The 26,933-nt window shown below is 37.1% G+C and overlaps 1 protein-coding gene and 1 pseudogene across 1 annotated transcript in view; both read right to left on the minus strand.

Annotated features, from left to right (window-relative positions):
- The window catches only part of THSD7B (thrombospondin type 1 domain containing 7B), a 658,530-nt gene that overhangs the window by 241,185 nt on the left and 390,412 nt on the right, over positions 1-26,933 (minus strand). The gene's annotated exons all lie outside the window — the stretch shown is intronic.
- On the minus strand, positions 22,853-22,935 carry LOC115942074 (U4 spliceosomal RNA; annotated as a pseudogene).

The following is a 26,933-nucleotide window of genomic DNA, read 5'->3' on the forward strand; positions in this document are numbered from 1 at the left end:
TTCCATGCTTTAGTTGTTGGCTTCATGAATGAATAAATGGAGAATATCTTCAGAGAAAGTGAGAGAGAACAGCTAGAAGTAATTGAAAGTTCTATATCCCAAAAAAGAAGGCCAACTCCATGCTCTCTTTCATAGCAAGCATGTCTTGTTGTCTCTGCTATGGGGACATGCTCTGAACTATCCATCATGAGTGATAGCAGTCCTGAGCCACTCCCACATCCCACTCCATGCTCAAGAGCCAAGTGCTGGCCAGGGTGAGGATGCACATCAATATGGTCACTTGCATGCTGTGTGGAATAGAGTCTTCCCATCTTGTCTGTGCTGTTACTCTGGCTGTAGACAAGAGAGAAAGACTTCTCCAATCCAGTGGCCAGCCCTGGTGTGAGGTAGGCCCAGGAGCCCTGGTAGTATAAGGAAGAACGGGAAAGGTGGCCACCTAGCACTTGCATTTGCTAGGTACAGACATTGGGGTCACCCTGGCATGGCCAAGCAGACTTCTCCACACAAGGATCAAACCCAGGCCCTTCCCCTTTGGACTTAAATCACATGAGTCGAATCAACCAATCACTCCACATACTCTAAATTTACTTGGTGGATGTGGTAGCGATTGCATTTCTGTGACTACTGTAAGTTAGGAGAGATGATGTTTTCACTTGCTATTCTCCAAATGAGTCAATTTGGAAATAGAAGCCAGTTCTTGCCATACCCCACATGCATTCATTTTTCCCTTGTATTGTCTCTCTCCCTGTGCAGAGCACAGCATGTGCAGAGCACAGTATTTGGAGGTCCTATTCTTTAAAACTAGAGTTTGAATAAAGTGTGTGCTTATGATTACATGCTGACTGACATATATGCAACTTTTGAGTGGAACAGCATGAGTTAGGGAAATTGAATTAAACAATAAACCCGTAATTGCTTGTTACGGTGCTTTAATTGACTCATAAGTACCATATGCGAAGCTGCGTGGCTGCAGGAGCCCAATTATAAGCTTGCTTATGGAAAGATACAAGTCATTTTGCATGTTGGAAACATACTCCCCAATTATTGTTGCCTCTCAGAAAAAAAGCATTTTTAAATAAATAAGAAATACTTGGTAAGCTAATAATGTATACTTAGTTCCAAGGTAACCCTGAAACACTTTATTTAGGTTCTAATACAAGATCAGAAAATGCACAGTGAAAAAATGTCCATTTGCTTTATTCCAAGGCATCCGTTAAGCCCAGAGCTCTTTGTGTTCACAGCTAACCAAAGAAGTGGACATAGATAGGGCTCTTGGCTTAAGGGATTTTTTCCAACTGACAAAAAACTGACAAAAATAAACACTATGGAAAAAAGAGAACAAAGTAAAATTACAAACAATTCATAAATTAGATTTAAACATCGCTAATCCATGTTAGGGTCATAGAGGAGAAAGAAGGGAGATCTTAAACTCTGGCTGTCAATCTAGTAGGGCAAATTCCAGAAGGGAATGCTAGGAATCGGAGTCAGGTTACCTAGCTGGAAGCGCACTGATCAGGATCAGCTGTGGGCCTTCGGCAGTGCGTGGTGGAAGTAGGAAACATAGGAGGTACATGTTGACTACTTAGTAAAAACAGGAAATCAGGAGGTTCCAGATAAGTAGAGTGAGCACCTTCATAAACTAGAGTGGAGAAGAAGTAATCAGCGGGAATCCTAAATCCAAGGAGGAAAAGCATAAAATTGTCCTTTTCTAGGGCGTCATAGAGCCTGACCATGGTGTTTGCATGAACACAAGTGGTCTTGGAGTACCTTTAGATCCTCAGTGATTTTCAATTAGCCATAATGAAATCAACCCAAATAAATAGGTAAGTACAAAGAGTAGCTTGTTTGTTAACAAAGCTGCGAGACAAGTCTTTTAATCTCCAGCTACTCCCTCCCTTAAACTAGACCAAAAAGACATACACTCTGAACAGAAAGAGCATGCTATGCAAACCCAGCTTCAAAAGTTCTCATCCACGCCTTCCTGACATTTAGATTGCCTCTCTGAGTCCTTCCTCCTACAGAGATAGTAAAACCTGTATTTAAAAAAAAAACATTATAAATGCATATAAACCATCACACTCAGCAAGACATTGGCAACAATCACTCTAAGTTAAGTCATGACAGTGAATAAGAAGGGCCATCAGTGCATCCAAGCTTGTTATACATCAACGATTCTCTCCCTGATTTTACAACTCCTTAGAGTAGCTCCATTTATCTCAGTTGACTTTCTTCCATTAAAAACAATTCAATGGGAAATGACCGCTAATGGGATAGTGTTTCTTTTGGGGGTGATGAAAGTGTTCTGGACTTAGATTATGGTGATGGTCACACAACTCTGTGAATATACTAAAAATGACCAACTTGTACACGTTGAAGAGTAAATTGTACCCCAACAAAGCTGCTATAAATTCATTATATATCCTGAATCTCGAACAAATATAAACTATAAATATAATAAAAAAAGGCTCAAAGTCATGTCACAAAATCATGTCAAGCAGATGCTGCATTTCTAGAAATCCTGGGAATCATAAGCATTTAGTTGCTACTGAAGAAATTATTCTCCCAAAAGTTATGCTGAAAATCATTTACATTAACTTTTTTAAAAAATTTTATTTATTTATTTGACAGGGAGAGAGAGATCACAAGTAGGCAGACAGGCAAGCAGAAGGAGAGGGAGAAGCAGGCTCCCCGTTGAGCATGGAGCCCGATGTGGGGCTCCATCCCAGGACCCCAGGATCATGACCTGAGCTGAAGGCAGACGCTTAACCGCCTGAGCCACCCAGGCGCCCTGAAAACCATTTACATTAACTTTTATAAGCAAGGATGTTCTCATAAATAATGAATTAGGATTTTGTCATTAATGCAGTTTTTTTTCACATGTTTCTGACCTGCAAAGTTTCATTTTTGCCTAGACTTTCTGTGGTGCCATACTTGCCAAATTAGAATTCTGTAGAATGCTATTTGGAGGTACAGTTGGTTGAACTATGAGACATAACAGTAATATAAGATAGAATTTCTGCCCTATGAGGGGTTATAATCTACACAGAAAACTTCTACTGTGTGTGGGGAACCCAGTAAATATATAAATATCTGAGAACCACCTCTATGTAAACGAATTTTGAATACAAAAGCATTGTGTGGTGGTTAGAGGTAATTTCTTACCATGTTTTAAAAGCTGTCAGGTAAGAAATCATCTAACTCCCCTTATAAATTCTTTTTCTTTCCTTCTTTCTCTATCATGACCTCATTAGAGGTGTAAACTAATGATGAGATGCTTTCTAGTATTTCCAAGTCATTTTTCTCAACTGCCACTAAAAAGTCTTCAGATTCCTTCAGAAATATCTGCCACATCTAAATTCTGTGTCTCATGCCAAATGAAGTCCTCAATTCAAATCATATGAAAGTTTCTTGACATTTCTTTTATATATTTGGAAAAAAATTCAAACACACTTCATTCTACAGACTATTACCTATAACTATGCAATCTGCTAGAAGCTTTATACTCCTCCGGCCTTTATTTTATGTACATGTACAAGGGAAATGTATATTTGGAAGCTGTGAAAGAATAAATATGCTAATTCATACACTGCCTGGAGAAGGTGATTTATTCCATTTTTAAAGGAATATGGCAGTATTTACATAAGTTTCACCTGTATCTCTGCAAACAGCTGTTGTGCAAACAACTTCCAAATCAGGAGAAAAAAAATGGGCTGGGTATTTTTTTTAACAGTTGCTCTGGGCTTGACAGATGGATGGTGCTTTAGTTACCTGCTGCACTTCACATAAAAGCATAGGGAAGACTTGGGCCAAATCACTGCACCAAGTAATTACAGAATTAAAAAAAATACTTACTCTTGGAGTACGAAAGCTAAGATTCTTAGACGCTGGTATAAAACAGAAACATTAACTCTACATATGTGCCATGAAATAAGCTATCTTGATAATGAGTGCTGTATCATTTATCAGGATGCTAAACTTTGCATCATATAATCCTTCTAGTAACAGTAACTAAGTAACAAATGAGATGTGAAACTCCAAATTTAGAGGTAATTTGGTGTTCTCTATTGAAAAACAAGTGCAAAGACCCCGGATATTAATTATCTCACTGCTACAGAGAAACAATAAATCAGCACAATATCCACACGTACTCCCCCACCCCTGGCTGAAGTATACTACATTATCTTGCGGATCTATCCATTTAAAATATGTTCGGAGGAACTCTTCTTCTTCTACAAATGATTTCCTCTTTGTAGATCACTATGAGTACTCATGCTTCACATGGAATCATAATCACCGCCATTATAATCACTTGTCTGTTAGGTACAAAGCTGGCACCATGCCAAGAAGGCATTTGTTTTCATTTTGTCAGGTCTCCTCCTCCATAGGCTCTGCCAAAATGCTGCTGAAACTGTGTTTATTCATCCCCATTTCATCTTTGGTCCCTCTGGAGTCCATGCATTTGCTGCATCCTTCATGAAAAACAAATTTGTTATGCTTTAATTCTGTTCTAGAATCTCAAACTTAATAAAACCCTATTGTAAAAGTCTGAGTAATGGGGGATTCAGAGGACCATATGGTAGTTTTTATGCACTATATATATTTGCTAGTCACACAACTTAGCTGCTCTCACAAGACGTTTTAATGAACAACAACTCACTTCATACAATATGCAGATGGATTCCTGAAAAGTTGTATGCAATAAATATGAAGGAAATGAATCTATTTTAATGCAACAGGGAAGTCTGCTATTAAAAGGTTTTCTATCCAGAATGATGGTATTTAACTCAAAGATTCATTTTTCAGTGTAAACAACCCATGTTCTTATGTGAAACTGAATTTGTTTGAAGTGATTTATCGTTCAAAATCAAGTGACCTCCGATTTCTTATGTGTAATTTTTTTACCTGCTAAAGTTAGCTCAGTTAAGAGTAAAACTGCCTTCCAATGTCTTACCAGCTATAAGTTAAGACAGGAACTTGATCTATTTTTACCTTTAAGCACTGAGAAATAACTAACCTTAATGTGACTAACGATATTCAATTCATACATTTAACTACTTTGAGCTAGTACTGGCCACCTGCGTAATTCAAATTACCAAGGCTAATTGGGGCCTGTAATCAAATCTTCTGATAATACATTGTCTTCCACATTTGCTTCAAGTCTTCATAGCATCCAAGTGGAACCTGACTTTTAGCCAAAGTTCCACGCAAATGACCAGGGCCAAAACGCAATCTGAAGAGGCAACAGCATTAGTCAGGACATAGAGTCTGGTCCTGGCTTTTCCTGTGAGAGCTGTATGACCCACTGTGGGTAAGACTCATTAAGAATCAAGTGTATTTATGTGCATAATGAAGGAGTTGGACCAGGTTGATCTGAGACCCTTCCAGCTGTAATTCTCCATGACGACATTGTGGATACAGATAGGACAGAGCATTCTCAAATTGTTGTAATCCATGGTTTTATTGAGAACTTGCAAGATTAGCATAGCCAGCTGGTCCTAAAGTAAGCATTTATGCATAATTGTTTTTATTTCCTTTAATGACCTGTTGTTAAATACATACAGCATGCTAACACATGAATGCTAAAACATTCTATGATCTTGGTAAAAATAAATCCATACTTAGGAAGGCATTTTATGTAACACATATAAATTATTTGGACTTCCAGGTAAAGATGGCAGAATGGAAATGTGATCATACTTCCACGTCCTCCTAAAATTTCATTAAACTTTGTGAGTCCTTAACACATTAAGAGAACGGGAAAGAACAGAATGGTGTCATGATTTTGGATGCTGTAAATCTATGGACAAGAGGCAAAGGACTGTACAGACCAAGGAAAATATTAAATTTAAGGGGTAAAGAACAAAAGCCAAAAGTTAATCTGACTTGCAACACAGACTCTCTAGAAATGGGACTGGATGAATGAAATTGAGATTGAATAGGTCAGAAAGACCCATGAGAGATTCTCTAAAATATGATACTGAAGGATCTGATTATCTTGGCAAAATATTTACTCAATCAGTGGAGAGTTTGGGAGTTCTTTAGGGCTGAAAAGATGAAAAACAATGCAAAGGAAAAAAAAAAAACCTAGGGGTGCCTGGGTGGCTCAGTCAGTTAAACTTCTGTCTTAGGCTCAGGCCATGATCTCAGGGTCCTAGGATCAAGCCCCAAGTCAGGCTTCCTGCTCATCAGGGAGTCTGCTTCTCCCTCTCCCTCTGCCCCTCCTGCCCAGCCCCTGCTCCTGCTCGCTCTCTTTCAAATCAATAAAATTCTAAAAAAAAAAAAAAAAAACTAGAAAATTAATAACTCTAGGGCTAATAAAATATTTCAAGGAAAGAATAATTATCATAGCTCACTTAGAGTAAGACTTTCAAAAATACTTGTATAATCATACCAATATAGACACTGAATATATTGATCTAATAAAATCACATGATAATCACATGGGGAAAATGGGAAGTGTACCAGCATACTGGGGGCAGGATAATACGAGAGAACTAAATCCTTATTATTCATACAGGGAAGGCAATAGTTAATGCTTAAATCTGAAAATATAACAAGTCACAAACTAAACATAATTTCTGGAGATATGGTTAAAAACACCATAATCAGCTAAAATAGTTGAAAGTAGTTGAAGCAAATGGAAGCAAGGAGAGAAACCTCGTAGAATTATTTAATTATTTTTACTCCTATTGAAGAACTATTTGATCCTTCAAATTATGAAGATATATACATTTGATAAAACATTAAAATGAATGAATGAATAAAATAGACTAATTCTAACATATTTAAAATACTCCCAGGTAGGGACGCCTGGGTGGCTCAGTCGGTTGGGCATCTGCCTTCGGCTGAGGTCATGATCTCAGGGTCCTGGGATCTAGTCCCACATAGGGCTCCTTGCTCAGCCAGGAGCCTGCTTCTCTCTCTGCCTGTCCCTCCCCCTGCTGTGTGCTCTCTCTCTCTCTGACAAACAAGTAAATAAAAGCTTTTAAAAAAATACTCCCAGGTATATAAAATAGTATCTTAAATCAAATGCATAATATGCTAGATTATGTCTAATAAATACATTCTTTATAGGTAAAGCCTTTCCAATTCGTCTCTACCTATGTATTTATCTTTCTCCAAAAAAAAATGAAAACCAACATAACAAAAGGTGGCATGTTTTTTTTCTTCCGACTTTGTGAAAATAACAGAAACAGCTATTCATTCATTTATTAATGGCTGACTATGTGTTCTATTAAACATTACAAAGTAAAAACACACACAAAAGAAACCCAATCCTTGGCTTTTGACCGTTGAAGCGGCTGGTTGGCCCAGGTGGCTGATGTAATTTACTTTTAACCTCTAGAAGGAAAAACTAGGACCAAACACAGAGAAAACTGTTGATAACAGAGGTCAAAATGATGAAGATGAAGCGGGATGGTTATTGGCTCATAATCAGAGATGAACTAGCAGTGACATCGGGAGTACAAAAGAGAGTAATTTGTTCCTGAGCTGTGTGGAAAGGTGAAGGTAGCTGGTTACTTAGACATTTTCAGTTCACTTTCCTTATTTAGAATGATTCTGCCCCTTTTAGGACATTCAACCCCCAAAGACCACTGATTTAGAAATCACATAATCTCAGGTTTTATTTCCATATTTTTATTTCTCCATTTCTAGAAGAGTAGCTCTGATTTATGTATCCCTTGATCTCACGAGTCACAAAGAAACAGTCCCGTGCAAATTCAAAGCAGTAGACAACAGATTCTGGTATTGAAGGCATCTCCACTCTTCCAAGCTGCTACTTGCTAAAGCAAATAATGCCAGAAATCAATTTGAGAGACTGCTGATGACAATTAACAAACCCAAGCCAAAATAATCTAATTTTATTCTCGGCCAAGACAAACCCATTATTGACTATGAGAGACCTGCTTCCTCCTAAACTGTGGTACCTTGTGGGGAAAAGGAAGGGAAATGTCTGAGGTTGTTTCAAAACAACAACGATGACCCGGAAGGGATAGTCAATGAGTTCAAATCAAATCCAAGGAAAGCTGGTGGACTGGGTGGGAAAATGGTAAAATATTCTTTAAAAACTTGGCTTTAACACACTTAAGTACTGCTTACATTCCAATCTGCCAGTAGTCTTTTTACTTGGAAAAAACAAACCCTTATAAAAGAAACTAAGAAGACTCAGCAAATAAATATCAAATCGGACTGAGCTCGAGAAATTCCAAGCAGAGTTCTAAGAATACTTTACTTATATATGACTGAGAATTCTGAAAATTATGGGATGGCAGTCTTTTTGTGGTCAGGGTTCCCAATGCAAGTAACATAATGAACACATTTATAATTAGGTAAGAATTGGGAATTAATGAATTTGGATAAAACTAAAACTCAACACACAATTTTCTTCCTAAGGAGTTGATAAAAATTTTTTTTGTTGTTGATAATACTTTCCAGGGGTGCCTGGGTGGTGCAGTCGGTTAAGCGTCTGACTCTTGGTTTCAGCTCAGGTCATGATCGCAGGGTCTTGAGATCGAGCCCCGCATTAGGCTCTCTGCTCAGCACGGAGTCTGCATGAGACTCTCTCTTCCTCTCCCTCTGCCCCTCCCCTCTGCTCTCTCTCTCTCAAATAAATAAATAAATCTTGTAAAAAAAATACTTTCCAAATGGTGGAAACTTAAGACACTTGTTTTTTTTAATAGTTAAGTGCTCTTGGAGCTATAATCTTCAATTCTGATCATCTAAATGTTCACAGTAAAAAATATGTCTGAAAAGGAACTCAGGCATTTGAATATGACATCATTGACAAAATGGGTTTGTACTGAAACCAACTGAGCTGGTATATCTAAATCATCTACTGTCTACAAATTAAATCAGCCCTTAATCATCACCAAGAATGCTTTTGCAGATGCTATTATATGAGATTGAAAGGTCTGTTCTATTTTGAATAATTTTATAAAACAAGAGAAAAAGAAATAAGGTTCTTAATAGAGCCTTGGATACAATATATATATTTATACTGTGTATAATCCCCCCGCCCCAGGGAACATGTCCATGAGGAAATTTCAGTGGGAATCTCAGAATTTCTTTTAGGAAAAAAATGACTAAAGAGTCTTCTATCCCACAAAAGAAGTTTGTTTTACTTGTTCTCAAATATTGGAAAGAGGCACGTCTCAGGACTGGTGCCTGAGGGCATCACCATGAATAAGGGAATATGTCAGGGCAAAGGCATGAGAGAATAAATGGAGAAATACTTTGCTCTAAAATGTGAATAAGTGGTAGGATTAAAATGTACACTTACAAGGGGACGTTAGAAACACAGGGTAAAGCCTTACTCTCTATTTGAAATGTTCTAACAGGTGTGAATAAGAGTGAGCTGCAGAGTAAATTATCATCACAGCTCTTCCCACAGTTATTATTACATGAGCTATTGCAATTTCATCCCTATGATGTGTCTCATCTTACAACTCTTAACATTTGGGGATGGAAGATTAGAGAGGGGGGTATTGGTATTGGTCATGCATTATCCTTAAAAGAGAGACTTAGAAGGCCCTCAAAGTTAGACTGTCCATTTTCTCCAAATATCTTTTTCAAACAGAACACTCTCCAGTGGTTTTATTTAAAGTCTGTCTAGATGGTCTCAAAACTGGCAACCAGTAATGGGAAAGAGAGCCCTGAACATACTCAACAACTAAGGCATTGAGGGCCCCATATTTTACTACGTGCTTGATGAAATCATTATCTAATACTTATAACAGTCCTGTACATGAGATAATATAGTCGTTGTTTGTAGATAAAACTAAAACTCAGAAAAGCCTATCCTTTTCCCCCAAATCACAAAACTAGTAAATGGAGATGCCGGAATGTATACCGATGGCCACCAAACTTCACAGGATACGGTCACTGCAGTTATACTTAGATGCTTCCAAATGGGGAAATAGGTATTTTCGAAGCATAACAACATCTGAAGATGTTTAATTGTAAAATATCAATTTTATTATTTTTCCTTCTTTTCATGTATTTTCTTTAAGGTTGAATTTTCTTAATACCTAGTAAAATCTTTTCCTGGGCATTTACCAAATTTTTCATTTAATGAATCATATACATACAATGTCATTAATCTGTTTTGACAAATATAATTATAAGCTACGTTTCCTATGAACACCTAGTACATTTTCAAACCAAGCATAGCAACGTCTGCTACCAAGGAGTAAAATTATGTGTGTGCTGTGTGCACATGTGTGTGTGTATTTCTCTTAACTAGGAAGAAAGGTGTTTGATAGTACTTTAGTTTGAATAGTAGGCATTGACACTGTATCAGTTTATCTATTGATGCCTACAAACCACACAAAACAAAGGCTTACAACTACGGGTTGTCTGGGCAATTCTCCTGGTGTTGCCTGGGCTCACTCTTGGGACAGCATTAAGCTGGAAGATTAGCTGGAGACTGGGCTGAGCTGTACAGATGGAATAGCTGGGCTTCTTTTCCATGTGGTGTTACACCTGAAAGAGTGCAAGACTTCCTCAAAGGATGACAGCAGCTATCCAATAGGGCAATCTCTAATGGGCAAGCACTTGCAAAATCTATGCTTGTGTCATCTTAACTAACATCCTATTGGTCAAAACAAGTCACACAGGCAAGCACAGAGTCAATGTTGGAGGGGCTCCACCAAGGACAAGGATAGTAGGCTATGAGACAGATTCATCAGGAGCTATTAAAATAACACTCCACCATAGATACCTTTTTGTCTTGAAGATAGTTTTCCTTTGGAAGGGTGAGTGAGCAGCCTTGTTGTTCAAGCTCCTAAAGGGATGTTATCAGACACTTGGTGTTTAAGGATTTAAGGGGAAAAGATGTCTAATTTTTAAGGTTGATTCTTAAAGAGAGAAGCGGGGGCAGGAGTTCTAGCCCATTTATTGGTAGATCATGGAATCAATCCTGAAAGAACACATGAGGGCATGTATAGACCCAAGGGGATATGTCTGAGAAATAAAAGTACTGAGCAAAATTGGTAACCTGTGACAGGGTACCCTTGGCCAGAGTTCACACTATGGGTATAGAACTGTCTTCAGATGAAGAACCCGGGTGGCCCAGTGATACCCAATGAAAATTAACACTACAGGACCACTACAACAGACTAGCCTTCAGCAGCAACTCCCTGTATCACTGAGTAGCCATGCCTGTAGGGTACTTTATGGATGCCCATTCTTACCCTCTTAGATGTGCATGGCAGACAACTACACCTATGATTTTCAGGAAAGAATAAGATAAGGCAAAGGGGCAAAAAAGCATAGTATGAGCTAAACATTACAGAGCATTTACTTTGTGCCAGGTACTAGTCTGTACACTCCACAGCTGCATTCTATTATCATTCCTACTGTATAGAGAAAGAAATAGAAGCAAAAACAAAAAAACAAAAAGTTAATTAACTTTTCAAATCCAAGGAGCTGTTATGTAGCAGAGGTAGGACTCAGAGCCAGGAAGTCTCACTCCAGAGTGTGGGCTCTGAACAACTGGTTATTCTGCCTTCATAGAGGATCAATTAATTAGAAAAATTAATGGTGTGACTATATTTACAACTCTTTGGAAAGTTCATGTTGATTTTAAAAAGCATTCATGCATTAGGAATTATCTATTAGTATGCTTTAATCTTAACCATACTTCTGGTTCCTCCCAGATCCCTGTGTCTATACAAAGATATCTGTTGTTTTTTTTTTTTTCTCAATAGTAAATGGGAATTTCTTATACTTTTCATCCTGTCTTAAGATACTTTTAGGAGAATATATAGATGTTATATCTTTACAAAAGAAATCCTTTATTCTTACTGAAGTATTCCTGCTGTGATTACATAATTTTCTTCCTTGTAAAGTAAATATCAATCATATGATGTTGGTTATTTTGTAACACAGCCATTCTGATCCTCAGCCTTGCAGCATCTAAATGTCCATCCACATTTCAATGTAAGAGTTGATGGCAACTGGCTTATTTTTTATTGCTCTGGCACCAGCAAAATAAAACCCTCCATAAGAACATGAAGCTTCTAAAAAGCATTAAGGTTTGTAGCTTTTCTTAAAAAGCATAAATATTTGAGGTCTGAAACTCATTCATGATTACTCCTTTCACAAACCATTAAAAACTCAATCACTCTAAATAAATCTATTAAAGATACTTACAGTGGGTGCTTACTAAATTTTTTTTTATTTGGTTGTTTACTTTGCCATTTCCTTGCTAGGCTGCAGAGTCCCTTGCTATTCTTTTTATTTAACAGTTATTTCCAATCTCTCATAACATCTGCTTGAAGCCTCACTGTTAATTTTAGACAAAATGAAAATGCATTCAGAATATTCCCTTTTGATTAGATGATCAAGTTGCAGAAATAAATGGCTGTTCAGATACCAAGAGGGACCTGAATTCAAATTTCGATAAAAAAATAGGACTGAGTTTATGAGCTATTTTTTGAAAAATGTGGTTCCACCTTGATTCTATATTTCATAACTACAAAAAAATGCATGATTACTATAGATTTCATAATATGTTATATAACCACAAAGGCAACTGCTAAACAACCCAGTCACAGGTGATGATGGAACCTGTATGCACAACTCTTAACTTGAGGCTATTTCCTATCTGCCAGATGTACTCTGTCTTATTTTATTTATATGTATTATACATAAATACATTTATTTATAATTTTAGATATATACCTATAAGCATACATATTCTATATAGAGAGAGAATATAAAATATGTAAATATTTATATAAATATAAAAATTGCTTGGAGATCTATAACAGAAAGAATCGAAATGTACCAATATGTTGTCTTTATACTGCTTAGCAGAGGATTTGAGTAAATGAGTATTAAAGAAAAATCTATCCAACTGGTGAAACCATGAATATAAGTTATTGGCTCTTTTCAACAGTGGGCCTACAGGTAATTTAACCAGTTTCCTTTCCTTCTTAAAAAAGGGACTTTTAAAATGGAAAGCGTCATGCATTGCGCATTTACCAGAATTAAGATAGCAAGAATAAAGAATTCTTTCCTGACAGCATTATTATATTCGTGCATTCAACATCCAAGATCGATGAGGTTGTGGGGATGCAAAGGCAAATCAGACGCTACTCTAGCCCTTAAGAAACTCATAATATCATGGGAAACACAAATATATAAACAAATAACTATAATTTTATGTAATAAAATCTTTCAGTGGAGGTATGCCCATAGCTGTCTGGAAGCAGAGGGGAGAGAGATGTTGGCTCTGCCTCCAAGGTCAGCCTTGTAGTTACAAGCAGGATTACTGTGAGAGCGAGGAGCATCAGATACCAGACCCAGTTGGAAGACTGTAAAAGCAGGCCATATAGCTGTAAGATTACCTTTTTCTAATAGTATGTGACACAGAGATTGATTTAAATGTGTTGTATTCTTTTCTGTTATAGCCACAGCCTACTGGTTCTCCTAAAATATACCTCTTTTTCAACCATGTGTAGAGTTTCCTGAGATATGTAAATAAGGATTATGAAAGATTTGAAGGGAAGCTTCTATATGGTTGAAGCATCTATTATATTCAGCAGAGTAGGTATAAGATTCTTTTATTCATATGTATTTATTTACAAGTCTTTATCTAGAAAAATGAAAAGGATAAATCCAGGTCAAATTCTTATTAGTAAAGGATTCAAAGAGTGCCGGGCATGAAAACAAACAAAAAACCTAATTTATACAGGATGTGAGGAGATCTGGAAGAATAACTCTTCACCCCTATGATTCTGTTAGGGAAATCCATGCCATCATCCGGGATAGGACAGAGTCAACAGAGACATTCCAACTTTAAGGAACAGGAGTATGGTTGGTTAGGTCAGTTAAGTATACGCAGGGAGGCTGGGATGCATGGACCACTGTCTGTACCTGTACACTTGGCCTCGCAGAGAACTGGAACAAAGGTTCATTATTGATCAGAAGCCAACAGTAACAGGAATGGTCTCACAGTACATCTGGTAACTGATGCATCTTGCTAAACTCTCAGATGAGGCCACCTATTTTTCCTGAAGTTAGCGTATCATCATACTCATTGCTCAGTTTCTTTCTGACTGCTTTGCTTACTATCCACATCTCTACTTACTCCTGACTTCTTTCCAAGACTGCATATCTGTCTTTAAAAAAATTGAAAATCTGAGTCAAATAGTCACTGACTAATACAGGACATCTCAACTGAGCAGATTTCCATAACTAGGCCAACTTAAAGGGTACCCAGTCTCTTTTATGGCGAACTCAACATTTCTACTCTATTGGAATAATCCTTGGAGGGGACACCAATTCTAGCAGATGTTAAACAGAGTTTATTCTGCCATCAAAAAAGCTAGTGAAGATGCATACCAAATCTACCTGTTAGGAAGTCATAATGTATATTTACATATTGAAGCCTCTATGATGTTCAAAAAGAAAACCAGTTTAACAATGATTAAAAGTTATTTACTTTAAAGATAAGACTATTTTTTTTCTGAACACTTTTTAGCCCTCTGCATATTTAAAAACATTCCCACAACAAGCTTAACCTTAACTCTAGTTTGGGAAGCGCTGGTCTGGTCAGCCTCAAGTGGAGTTCTGCTATCCAGTCCATGAGTTGTGGGTTGAATGTCAGGGACACATGATACATACTCAGCAGTCTGTGTCAGGAACCATGGTGAACATTTGCCTCAGGAGAGGGCTGCAGTCAAGAGAGGCATTTTGAATTTCATAGATCCCAATCTAGGTAAACCCCATAAACCCTGAGACAATAATTTCAAAAACAAGACTGCTTAGATTCCCTAAGTCTGAGAAGACTGTTTCTCAACCCATGAGCTGGGTCAGGTTCTAGAAGGACCAACAAAACTAAACTGATTCTGAATGGGAAGGGAAACAAATTCCCTCCATAAAAAGCGAGACATTAAACGTGAAAACCTGTGGACTTTCACAATCAATCATGGTTCGTCTCAGGCAAACTACTGGCCTATTAACTTCCATTTGGATTATGCAGGCAGATGAAAAAAGTTAAGGGAGAGCAGAATGTTTATTCTGTCCTGACTGGAACGCAGAATCCATCTTTCCTTTAGAATTATGTAATTTTTTTCTCTTCTTTCCTTTCCCTTTTTAAAGTAAAGTGTTCCTTTTGAAAAAGAATAAATAATACAACCATTTAGTGTTTTGTGGCTTTAGGGAGGCTCAAAATAAAACTATCGATATTATTAAAAGTCTATCCTTAAATCTTTTAATTGGCAAATTTATCTCTAGGCTTTCCCATCTCCTAATTGTCTTCGCTACCTGTAGGTCTTCTCTTTACCTCCCATGTGCTCAGTGTCCTCATGCTCAAGTTTGACCCAGAGTTCCAGGCTACATTTTATCTATTTCCTAAATTCTATCAAGACTTATCCAGTGTCTCCTTCTATCAGAACTCTATTTTCTCTTTAGTTGGAAATTATCCCTTGTATAAATGTTTGCTAAAGTTGTAACTCACTCTGCTTATGCACAGACAGTTGGGTAGTCTTTAATTTTACCAACAAATAATCTGAAGCTTTAGTGGCCAGCACTTGCCTGAGTTCTCAGAATATTGTGTGTATCTTGGTGAAAATACAGTACTTCATTTGAGGGTGATAAAAAACATTCTATCAAATGTATGACTTTACTGTTCCATGTTAAACATAACTTGCTAATTACAAAAGTTATTAAATGACACCCCAAACTCATACCATGTTTTATCAATTGACCCTCCAATGTTAGAGTTCCTCAGGGCTTGCTCTTAAGTCTTCATCTCTTCTCACTTGACATTCTCCCATCTCTCAGATCAGCAGATCTCATCCAATCCCAAAGATTCAATTACCAATATTGAGACTAATGGTTACCAGGCTTGAATCTGCAACTCAGACCTTTCCATTTAGCTCTCATTCTCCACTAGACATCTCTGCTATTTTTTCAGAATCTTCAAACTTGACATTTCCAAAGTCCTATTAATGATCTTTTCTCCGTTCTGCTCCACTCTAGGGACTAACTCAGGGGCATCAATGCTGCCATTGCTCAAGCTGGAAACCTGAGTGTTTTCCTGGGTACTTCTCTCCATTTTACAACCCCCAGCCACTAAATCTTGGGTATTCTTGGGTATTAAAATACCTCTTCAGCACCTCCTTTTCTCTCCATCTCCACTGGTATGTCAGTAATCAAAGCCACTATCAAGTCTTCATTGGATTATGAAAACAGTCTCTTAGATGGTTTCTCTTAAACCAGTCTCTCCCCACAAAAATTTCCTTCCCCACATTGCTGCCAGAGTGATCTTTTTAGGACCTAAATCTAATCATGCCACTCTCCAACCTAACACTCTAATATGTTTCTATTGCTTTCATCATAAAATCTACGTACACTGGCTTACAGACTTCCATATGATCCTTCTTCCCTCCCCACTGATGTAGCTTTACTTTAGGCCACTCTCTAACTCTATTACTGGCCATAATTTAGCTACTAGTTCTATTTCAATTATTCCAATGCCCTGAACAATTTCCTTACAGATAGATTTACATATACCATTTCTTTTGTTGGAAATAAACAACTCTTCTTGACCAATCAAGTTCCTTTCATCTGGCATCAATTTTACTAAACTCATTCATTTTATTCTGAACTTTTCCTTTATAGCACTTAATCAGAATAGTAATTATTTTTATTTATAAGCATTTGTCTAGTACATAACTTCACCATTAAGTTAAGAGATACACAGGGGTACTATTCTATATACCCTGTTCTCCATTCTATCCTTAGTACCTTGGAGCATAGCAAGTTATCAAAATACTTCTTTTTAAAAATAATTATGAGAAACACCTACTATTTAAAAGATCTTTTCAGTGGCACATGATAGCAATAGCACTCTTTCCAACCCCTAGTTATGGGCTTCATAGTAGAAGTATGAAAAACTTAGTCTAGCAAATTAAGATTAACAATTACCATACCTTATGATTTATCTGGGAGTTAGTGGAAAAGGTAGATACTTTTAAAAAGACATTTCTCCCTCCTAATCTCTGGTAGTTCTTTTGTTGTTATGACTTTAGCATATAATAATTCTCATTGGCTGATTATTGAGCAGGATTCTGATAAAGTATGGACTCATTTAAAAAAATGAGAGAGAACAGAAATTTGAAATAACTATCACAAGTAACTACCTGGGTATTCAAGAGTCAAAGAAAAATTGTCTCAATAAAATGTTGAACACAGCAGGCAGGAGAAATAACCTACTTTGAAACAGTAACTGGAAGCAGAGTTTGCAATAACTATAAGTGGGTCAGACAGCTTTGCCCTCCTGGCATAAGTTTTTAAGGAAATTGAAAAGTTCATGAATTAAAGATAGACCTTTCTAAAATATTACAAATCTATAGCTATCACCTGGCACATTATTTAACAAATTGCTAAGGATTTTCATGAACTTTGCACATGCCAGGCATGATTCTTATAAACAGCATTGGGGTACTATGTCCCAGCTGGCTTTAATCAGCTGAAATGGAATGCAATCAGCATCACAAATTAGTAATATTCCTTTTCACGATCATCTTGTTCCATAAAGAAATGACAAATGGGTAAAAATGCTGTTAAAAAAAAATCACAAAGTAATGTCTCCATAGGGAACATAAGTTCGTTTGATTTGAAGATTCCCATGATTGCTTATACATGATTTCCCAAAGCAATAGACTTGAACGGATGCTTCTGAAGCCATTTTTCATTTTGATCATAGAGTCAAATAAACGGTTTTGCCAGAGGACAAAATGTATCAGCAACCTTATCTAAATTTATCCCAGTCCGTGGAAATAGTTCACACACACACACACACACGCACATTCAGGAAATTACCATCTTAGATGGCCAGAAAAATATTATTTCATAATTACTTTATGTTACTGATTTTTCAAAACTTTCAGATTTATTATCACTTTTTAAAACCTCAAGAAAAGTAAAGAACAATATCCTGTAGCCAGGGATAAACTATCCATATGCACAAATTACGAAACTTTCAAGACAATAGGAATAAAAAATGCAACATGTAGGTTTCAGTGCCTCGACCTTGACTGTGATTAAGTTAAACTTTTGTGCTCCACCACACCCCAAGCAAAACTGGAAAGAAGAAAAAAAAAAAAAAAGAAAGAAAAAAAAGCTGCATTCTTAGAGATAGGACAAGAAACTGTTCTACACAGCTCATGAAATACTACTACTGTTTCAGATAGACACTTTGATTTAATGTGCATTGCAGACAATTCAAAAATTATGACTGAGCCCTTATGTGGCACACGTACTCACCACAAAGCTTGAATTACTCATTTGTTTATCTCATAAAGCATAGGCTGGTGCAACATAAGGACATTCCTAGCACACTCCATGGAGACATAATCTGTAACTGTTTAAAATGATAAAAGGCTAACAAAATGGATTGAACACTGCATATCGAGGGCATATGATTAACCGCACTCAGAAAACCAAAAACTAAAGAAAACACACCAAAAAAACATGAGTCTGAACATCTGGCCTTGCAGTTATGGATATTGTCATTAGGTATTCAGTGGCAAACAATTGCTTTTCAGTTACTAAATCATGTTTGGCTCTTGACAACACCTTGTGTAACCTGAATCTAGATAGTCTACTGGTGACATTTTAATCATATCTTTTGTTGAGCGTCTACATCAATTGGATATCCATGAAATTTTGCATGTAGTTTTTTTTCGCAATATTTTTCCTCACATGAGAGCCTTTAAGATGGGTCAAATGCCTCCATATGGACTTTTCCACATTGGTGAATTAACACAAACAAAATGATTAATGGTCCAATTCAAGTGCAGCTACTGTGAAACTGGTCTAGAGTCCCCCTAGTAATGCTACATTTTTTGAAAATGAATCCCCTACAATTTAACAACAAAAAGAACAAATAACTCAATTAAAAAATGGGCAAAGGACTTGAATAGACATTCCTCCAAAGACACACAAATGGCCACCAAGCATATGAAAAGCTGTTCAACATCGCTAGTGATCAGGGAAATACAAATCAAAACCAGAATGAGGTATCACCTGACATTCATTAGGATGGTCACTGTCTAAACCTCCCAACCCCCCCCAAAAAAAATAAAGCCAAGGGTTGGCAAGGGTATGGAGAAATAGGAAACCCTCACACACTGTTGGTGGGATATAAAATGGTGCAGCCACTATGGAAAAACGCATGGTGATTCCTCAGAAAATTAAATATACAATTACTATATGATTCAGCAATCCTGCTTCTGGACATATATTCAAAAGAATTGAAAACAGAATCTCAAAGAGATATTTGCACACCCATACTCATTGCAGAATCATTCCCAACAGTCTGAATGTGGAAACAAACTCAATGGCCCTTGATAGATGAATAAAGAAAATGTGGCATATGCATACACTGGAATATTATTCAGCTTTATAAAAGAAGAAAATCCTGTTATATGTTACAGCTGGATGAACTTTAAGGACGCTATGCTAAGTGAAATACGTCAGTCACAAAAAGACATAGCATGATTTCACTTATATGAGGTATTTAAATTAGTCAAATTTAGGAACAGAAGGAATGTTAGGGACTGAGCAAAGGGGGAAAAGGGGAATTGTTTATGGGCCTGATGTTTCAGATTGGCAAGACAAAAAGGTTCTAGAGATCTGTTGTACAGCAATGGACAAATAATTAACAACTCTCTCCTGTACACTTAAAAATAGTTGAAATGGTAAATTCTATGTTATATGTTTTTTGCCACAATGAAAAAAGGCACTGGAAATAACGGTAAAGAAGATAAAGGAAGGTGCACGAGCCCGAGAAGCAGCTGACAGCACCCCAGCCTTACACAGACATAAAGGGGCAGGTTCTCCTTCCTGCTCCCCATACCACACCAAGCAACTCAGAACACTTCATCAAGGTGGAGCACAGGGGTTAACTAAATTAAAAGAAAAAAAAAAAAAGAATATGTCTTGTCAAGATGTCTTTTCTTAAACTGTTTCTTACTCTTTTCCTTTCTATTACGTATTTATTTTGCATCAGCTGAATTGCTCACATCCTAAATTTCTCTCCTAATTTCACAAACTATCTAGTACATGGGATCTCCATGTCCCCTCCTTCCCCCTGCTCTAGCCTAGATTGGCTGTTCTCTAGGTCTAATGCACTGGCATTTTTCTTTGTCTTTATTTAATTGCTCTTCTTGGTCACAGTCACTATTTTTGTGATTCCATATTCATTCTCTCTCTTTTTCTCTTTTTAAATTTTTATCTCTTACTTTGATTGAGCAATCCCTAAGTAGCATTGATTCTTACACCCAGTTATTTTCCTAAATTAATTTTCATCTTTCTGAGGCACATCTTCTAATTCTTTCAGAGAGGTCTATGTCTAGAAAGCATTATATGTTTTTGTATGTCTGGTATTTTTTTAAGTTTTATTTTCTCCCACATATGAGCAGGATAGTGTGGGTTTGGCATAAAATTCTATGTAACAAGTTGTTTTCCCTTAGTTCCCTGAGGATACAGCTTCATTAAATTCATGTAGCTAGAATGCTTAATCAAAAAACCAATATCAAAATCTGATTTATTCTCAGTGTGCTTCCTCAGTTAACTCCTGCTGGTAGTAGATTCTTCCATTCACTGAGTTTTCTTCCTTGCTTTGGTAATGGTGGCTTTCCTTAAATATCTGCTGACTAATAATTATTTGCATTTGTTTGTAGTTGAGATTTTCTATTGCACTATTTGATGTGTCAAAATACACCACGTGTCTGAGGGTGGGGGGTAGGGAGGGCAAGAAATAACCACTGTGGCTTGTTTTCATGTCCATTTTCAGGAGGGAGTAGGGGGCTGAATATGTAGTCAAAAAAGACCCTGGGGTTCATCTCTGAAAGGGGGATACACGAGGGTCAACTTGTTTCTGTTTTGTTGATAACTACCCTTTCTTTCATTTGCCCTTAGACCATCTTCATGCTCCTTCTGCTCTTTATGGCCACCTCTTTGAGACTTGCCACATCCTTGCCTTTGTAGCAGTTAACTCCAATGTAATAATTAAAGAAATATGATTTTTTCCAACTTGTGATGTTTCTTTCCTCCATATGAATTAAGTTCCACCAGCTATAACACTCCTGGTCTGTCTCTTCTCATTCATTGTCCCTCCCATGGAGGGCAGGAAATTGATTGGGGTATTTGGAATAATATGGGTATACAAAATATAGCACCTTCCTTTTTATCTCATTGAAAATTGAGCCTGCATGCAGAAATCATGAGGTCTCCTCTGCTCATTCATACTATGGATGTTATAGTGGCAGTAACCACATCTCTAGAAGTGGGAAGGCCTGTCCCAGTCTGGTGTTGCCACGACTAGCTGGTAAGTCTGTTTCATTCTCATATTTGGAAGCTCATTTGTCCCTAGATATAAACCATGTTCTCCAATATCAGCTTGACAAGCAAAACATTTAATTACCTGTGCCTTAACCCATTGTCTGTCTTCTCAATTCATTCAGAACTCAAGGAGGAAATGAAACACCATTTATTAGGCCATCTCAAAACCCAACGTGTGTATATTTGAGACGACTGCTGCCATCACCTATTGAATCCTTTATGTTAGCAATTTCTGGTCCATCAAGGACTCAATATATTTCAAAAGAATGAAGTTATGCATTAAATTATCTTTTCTATAATTTCTAAGGATATACTATAGGATATACTTGTATACTATACAAGCTATAGTATAGTATAGGATTTGTGCACTATAGTATGTGTTCAGCCTAACATCTGGAAACATACCCCTTATTGTAAAACAAATAAATAGATATATATATAGTCTAGTCCAGAGGTTCTCAATTAAGAGTGGTTGTTCTCCTCTCAGTAGAATTTAAAAATGAGAAGCATTGTGGTTGTTGCGATGACTAGGTGGTATTTAGTACCTAGGGGCAGAAAAGCTAAACATCCTGCATTGCCCAGGGCAATCCTTTACAACAGAGTCATCCTGCCCAAAATACCAATAGTGCCAATGTTGGGAACCAAAAGTTCTAACAGCCTAACACTTTGGTTATTTAGATAACTCTCCTCTGAATTCCTTCTAAAACCTTTACTCCCCTTACACATGAGTTTCAAAATATATTTCATCTAAAACCTGGAATTTTAAAGTGAAATCTGAATTTCCCTTAAATTATGCAATATGGAGAACAGATTTCAGATTTGTACCTATTTGATGGAAAGAAAACTCTGGACGTAAGAGCACAATTCAAGATAAAATATCTATAATAAAGGAAGTGATTTCATATTGACCATAAACCATAATAATACAATATATAAATAGATAGATATAGATATAGATATGATGCATATCTCCAATGTACCAGACACTGAACTAGTAAGTTTCTATATCAAAACAATCCTATGATGTACTTATTAGATCTTTACCATAAAGAAAAGAAAAGTAGGGTATCAGAATATCAGGCAACCTGCCAAATATCACCTAGTTAGTAAGTGGAGAAACTGGGATAAAATCCCAGACCTGTCTGATATTTTTTTTTTTTTAAGATTTTATTTATTTTTTGACAGAGAGAGAGGCAGGGAGAGAGGGAACACAAGCAAGGGGAGCAGCAGAGGGAGAAGCAGGCCTCCCGCGGAGCAGGGAGCCCGATGCGGGGCTCGATCCTAGGACCCTGGGATCATGACCTGAGCTGAAGGCAGACGCTTAACGACTGAGCCACCCAGGCGCCACCCTGTCTGATATTTTAAAAGAAGAAAAAAAGCTTATTCTCTTCTCTCTAGTCAATTGCAGTCAATGCCTGGCAACATGGTTAAATTGAGAAGCAAAAAGAGAACTAAAGAGGGAGGTATGGGCAGAAAAGGAGACATGCATGTATGTAAGTGAGAAAAGTTTTCAATTAGCAATAATCGCGCCTCGGATAAATCTCATTGGCTACGATACTGCCACTGGACAAAAGAACATCCCTTTCTGCCTCTCCCAAAGCCACCAAAGTGAATAAAATCCTATGGCTGCTTCCTCCCATTGGTTGGTCCCTCTCCCAGAGTCACATCATGATAATCACTTGGCTCAAAACACTTTCCTTTATGACTCTCAATAAGAGACCAATTTATTAACAATAGCTGCCAGATAAATTTCCCCCAAGCCCCAAACCATAAGTGAAGAGCCTTTCTTTTTTTTTTTTTTTTTATTATATATTCGATTTAGAAATTAGGACATCCACTTTAACTCTGGGTCCCGATCCACCCCTTCACAGTCCTGTGCTTTTTTTCTCTGCTTCATCCACTCCCGTGTTCCCAAGTATGGCAAGAAATACTTTCTCTTGATATTCTTAGTTTTTTCTTTTCTCATAGAGTTCTGTAGAACATTAAAGAGCTTGTGCTTGTTTGCTCTTCTCTAGTTATTTTTGCATCTACCATAAACACACCTGCTTCAGTGATTTCTGGATGCACTGGATGCTTGCCATCCGACAGGAACAGTTGTGCTTGTTTGTCTGAGCAGAAGGACTGCATTTCTAATGGCACAAGACTCCTCCTGATGACACAGGTCTTAGAAAAAAAGTACCTGGAGTCAGGCTTTCATTTGTCTTCAAAAGATATTTATTCAGAAAAAAAGCTTATCCTTTGTCATTTTTTAAAAGAAAATTCAGGCTGGCACTTCCTTATGTTTCAGAGACATAGACTATAACTCCCTTGAGAGTGGAGACCTGTATCTACTATACATATTATCTTGTTGACTAAATAAAAGTAGTCAGTCGGGGACAGAATCATGAAAAAGGTAATTTCCTGATGCTAAGGGACCTTAATAAACTCCCTAAAAAAACATTTCATCTCCGCAGACATGAGCTTTACTACCTTCTCTGTCCTCTTCCCTTCCCTCCATCAGCAAATGATCTCAGGATGTGCACTATACCTACAGACTCTGTAATTAAGGGAAGGATGAAGTCTTAGTATGCCAGACTGAAAAACCTCCTTCACAGCATTTCGCACCACATCCGGAGCAGATTCTTGGCTTTAATGAAGCAACATCAAATGTCATGTAAATTAATATTGTTAATTTAAAATATATGGGATTTTTAGTTTGCATTTAACTTTTCTTACTTTATAATTCACAAGCACTATAAACATAAATAATATTTTCTTAGTTTTGAGGATTTAGATGTATTAAGTGGCATTAACATTAAACTAATTTAAATCAATACTAGGTATGTACAAGTGGCTTGTCTCCAAGATGTCATCATCAATTTCCTCTCTCCTTCTTCTGCAGCCATTTCCCCATTGAGAGTGGTTGGTCAGGCTTCCCATTCCCCAACCTTGAATCCACTGGTCTATAACTGTTTTGATCAACAGAATACAGTAGAAGTAACAATGTGTGATTTCTGAGGCCGGGTCATCAAGAACCTTGTCGTTTCCACATGGGTCCCTTGGAACACTTGGTCTGGGAGAAGTTACCTGCCATGTAAAATGTCCAACTATTTTGAGACTACTATAGTACGAGGAAGCCTAACTAGCCATTTGGATTGAATATTTGGAGAAAAAAATACCTGACTAGCCTCTTCTGTTCCAACCACTCTTGGCCAAGCTTTAAATATGTAACTAAAGAAGACTTCAGCAGTCCTATCAGCTGCCTGACTGGAACTGTCTGATGGATCCCAAGTGAAAAACACCAAGCTAAGAGAGCCCATCCCTAGAAGTATGAGAACTAATAACACTGCAGTGTTATTTTAATCCACTAAGTTTTGGGTTTGTTACATAGCATTATATAACCATAACAGTGTCCGTAAGAATATATTTTTTCCTCTTTAAAATATGTTATAAAGAGCCAACATGAAGACTCTCCCAATGGCCAAATCGGTAACAATATGAGCAACAAAATAGTGATAGTAATGGATTATAATTCATTTAACAAAATAATTATCCATGATATAATATATACATTATATTATATATTAACATAATATTTATTGTATATATGATCCAAAATATAAATAGTTGAATAAACTGGTTGGTGGAGAAGAGACAATTCTTCCTATCAGCAGTATTCAAATGAATAAATATAGTAAGAATGATGGAAATAGAAAATCACCACTTGACAAATGTTACCTTTATGAATTTTGCTAATTAGAATCATTGATGGTTGCTAAAATTAATGGGCAAAAGAATGAGAAACGGGGTATTTGTGTAGTCTCAAAGTAAATTCCCACAAAAACACTAGTTACAAGAGAAAAATAGCCACTTCACAGTGGAGAAACCTGACAGATAGCACATTAACAAAGTGATCAAAATTAAGCTGTAAGACATGTTGATATCAGGCAACTCCTGATTTGACACCATTTTTGCCAAAAAAGATATAAAGTCAACCTAAAGAAAAGCGTCAGACAAACCCAACCTGAGAAACATACTATAAAATAAATGATGAGTGATCTTCACAATTGTCTGGGTCATGAGAGGGAAAAACTGAAGACTCAGTCCCTGATTGAGGGCAATGAAGGCAACATGACAACTAAATGCTAATCTCTGGAAAAACTAATCCTGGATTGACTCTTAGATGAGAAAAACAAAGCAAAACAAAAATCAAAATTCATGGGACAATTGGTGAAACCTGAATAAAGTCTGAAGATTACTAGTAGTACTATATCACTATACTTTCCTGGTTCAGATAATCACATTATTATTTATATGTAAGATGTTAACAACAGTGAAAGCTGGCTTACAAATAGCCAGTGTAGTATTTTGCAACTTTTTTTCAGGTCAAAAATTGTCTTAAAAAGAAAATAAATATAAAGCTGATACATAAAAAAGACTGGAGCGGAGGAGAATTTGGTGTGACCTCAAAGATCTTCAATTTATTCTCAAAGAACAGACATTTAAACGGTTATTTATTTATGTAGAGAGCTTATGCGTGAGCAGGAGGGGAGGGACAGAGGAGAGCGAGAATACCAAGCAGGCTCCACACTCAGCACAAAGCCCTCACATGAGGCTCAATCTCAAGACGCTGAGAACATGACCTGGGTCGAAATGATTATTTTAAAAGACATTTTAAAGATAATGGGGGACTTTTACGTAATGCAATGCTTCACTAAACAGATCAAAAAGAAGTTGACACACACAGTTGTGTGGTCTTCTGTCTGAGAACCTGACTTCATAATTGAAGTACCTGTCCTGTGGTCAGCTGGGTGTGGTTCTTCATGTTCCCAGCACAAGGAGTGAGGCCATGAAAAGAGCCACTGTTATTGCAACTGATCTGCTGACGGTTTTCCACAAGTCTTGATTTTAGTTTGATATGCAGCCCATTTTGAAGGTAGAGCTAGAAGGGAAGGAAGTTTACATAGCACTACCTCTGTATTTTCAGATGCACAGGGTAGATTCTTGGCTGTCAGGTGGATATGTACAATCCTGCCACACTGGCCATAGCAGATTAGACCAAGAATTGAAAGGATGAAAATTAAACTTATTTGAGTTGAAGTGGAGTCAGGTAGATGCCATCAGATGGTGCCAGGGTAGCTTCCAAAGATAATAGAGTTTGGGGAGGAGTCAAGTCACTTTGTAGCTTTTCCTGCTTCAGCTCTTTATACTGCATCCTTGGCAGGCAGTTAAATTTCTTAACATCAGACATAACTATTAACTATAAATGGCCCCCAAATATTTAGAGTCACCTTGAGTATTTTGGATGACTTAATTTTCATGATTAACTGCTGCCCCGACACTTCAGTATTGATAATTAAGAATTTTCTTTTACTGACTCAAAAAAGCAACATGCAAGTTTCAATAACCAACAACCTTTTAAATTTTTATACAGACGGTTCCTAACTCACAATGATTTGACTTAACGGATTTTTTTTGCAACTTAACGAAGGCGGGAAAGCCATATGCATTCTGTAGAAACTGTACTTGGATTTTTGAAACTGGATCTTTTCCTGGGCTAGATATGCATACAATGCTCTATGGTGATGGCTGGG

This window comes from Leptonychotes weddellii, chromosome 3 (genome assembly GCF_054177405.1).
Source record: "Leptonychotes weddellii isolate Sample4059 chromosome 3, ASM5417740v2, whole genome shotgun sequence".
Taxonomy (NCBI): domain Eukaryota; kingdom Metazoa; phylum Chordata; class Mammalia; order Carnivora; family Phocidae; genus Leptonychotes; species Leptonychotes weddellii.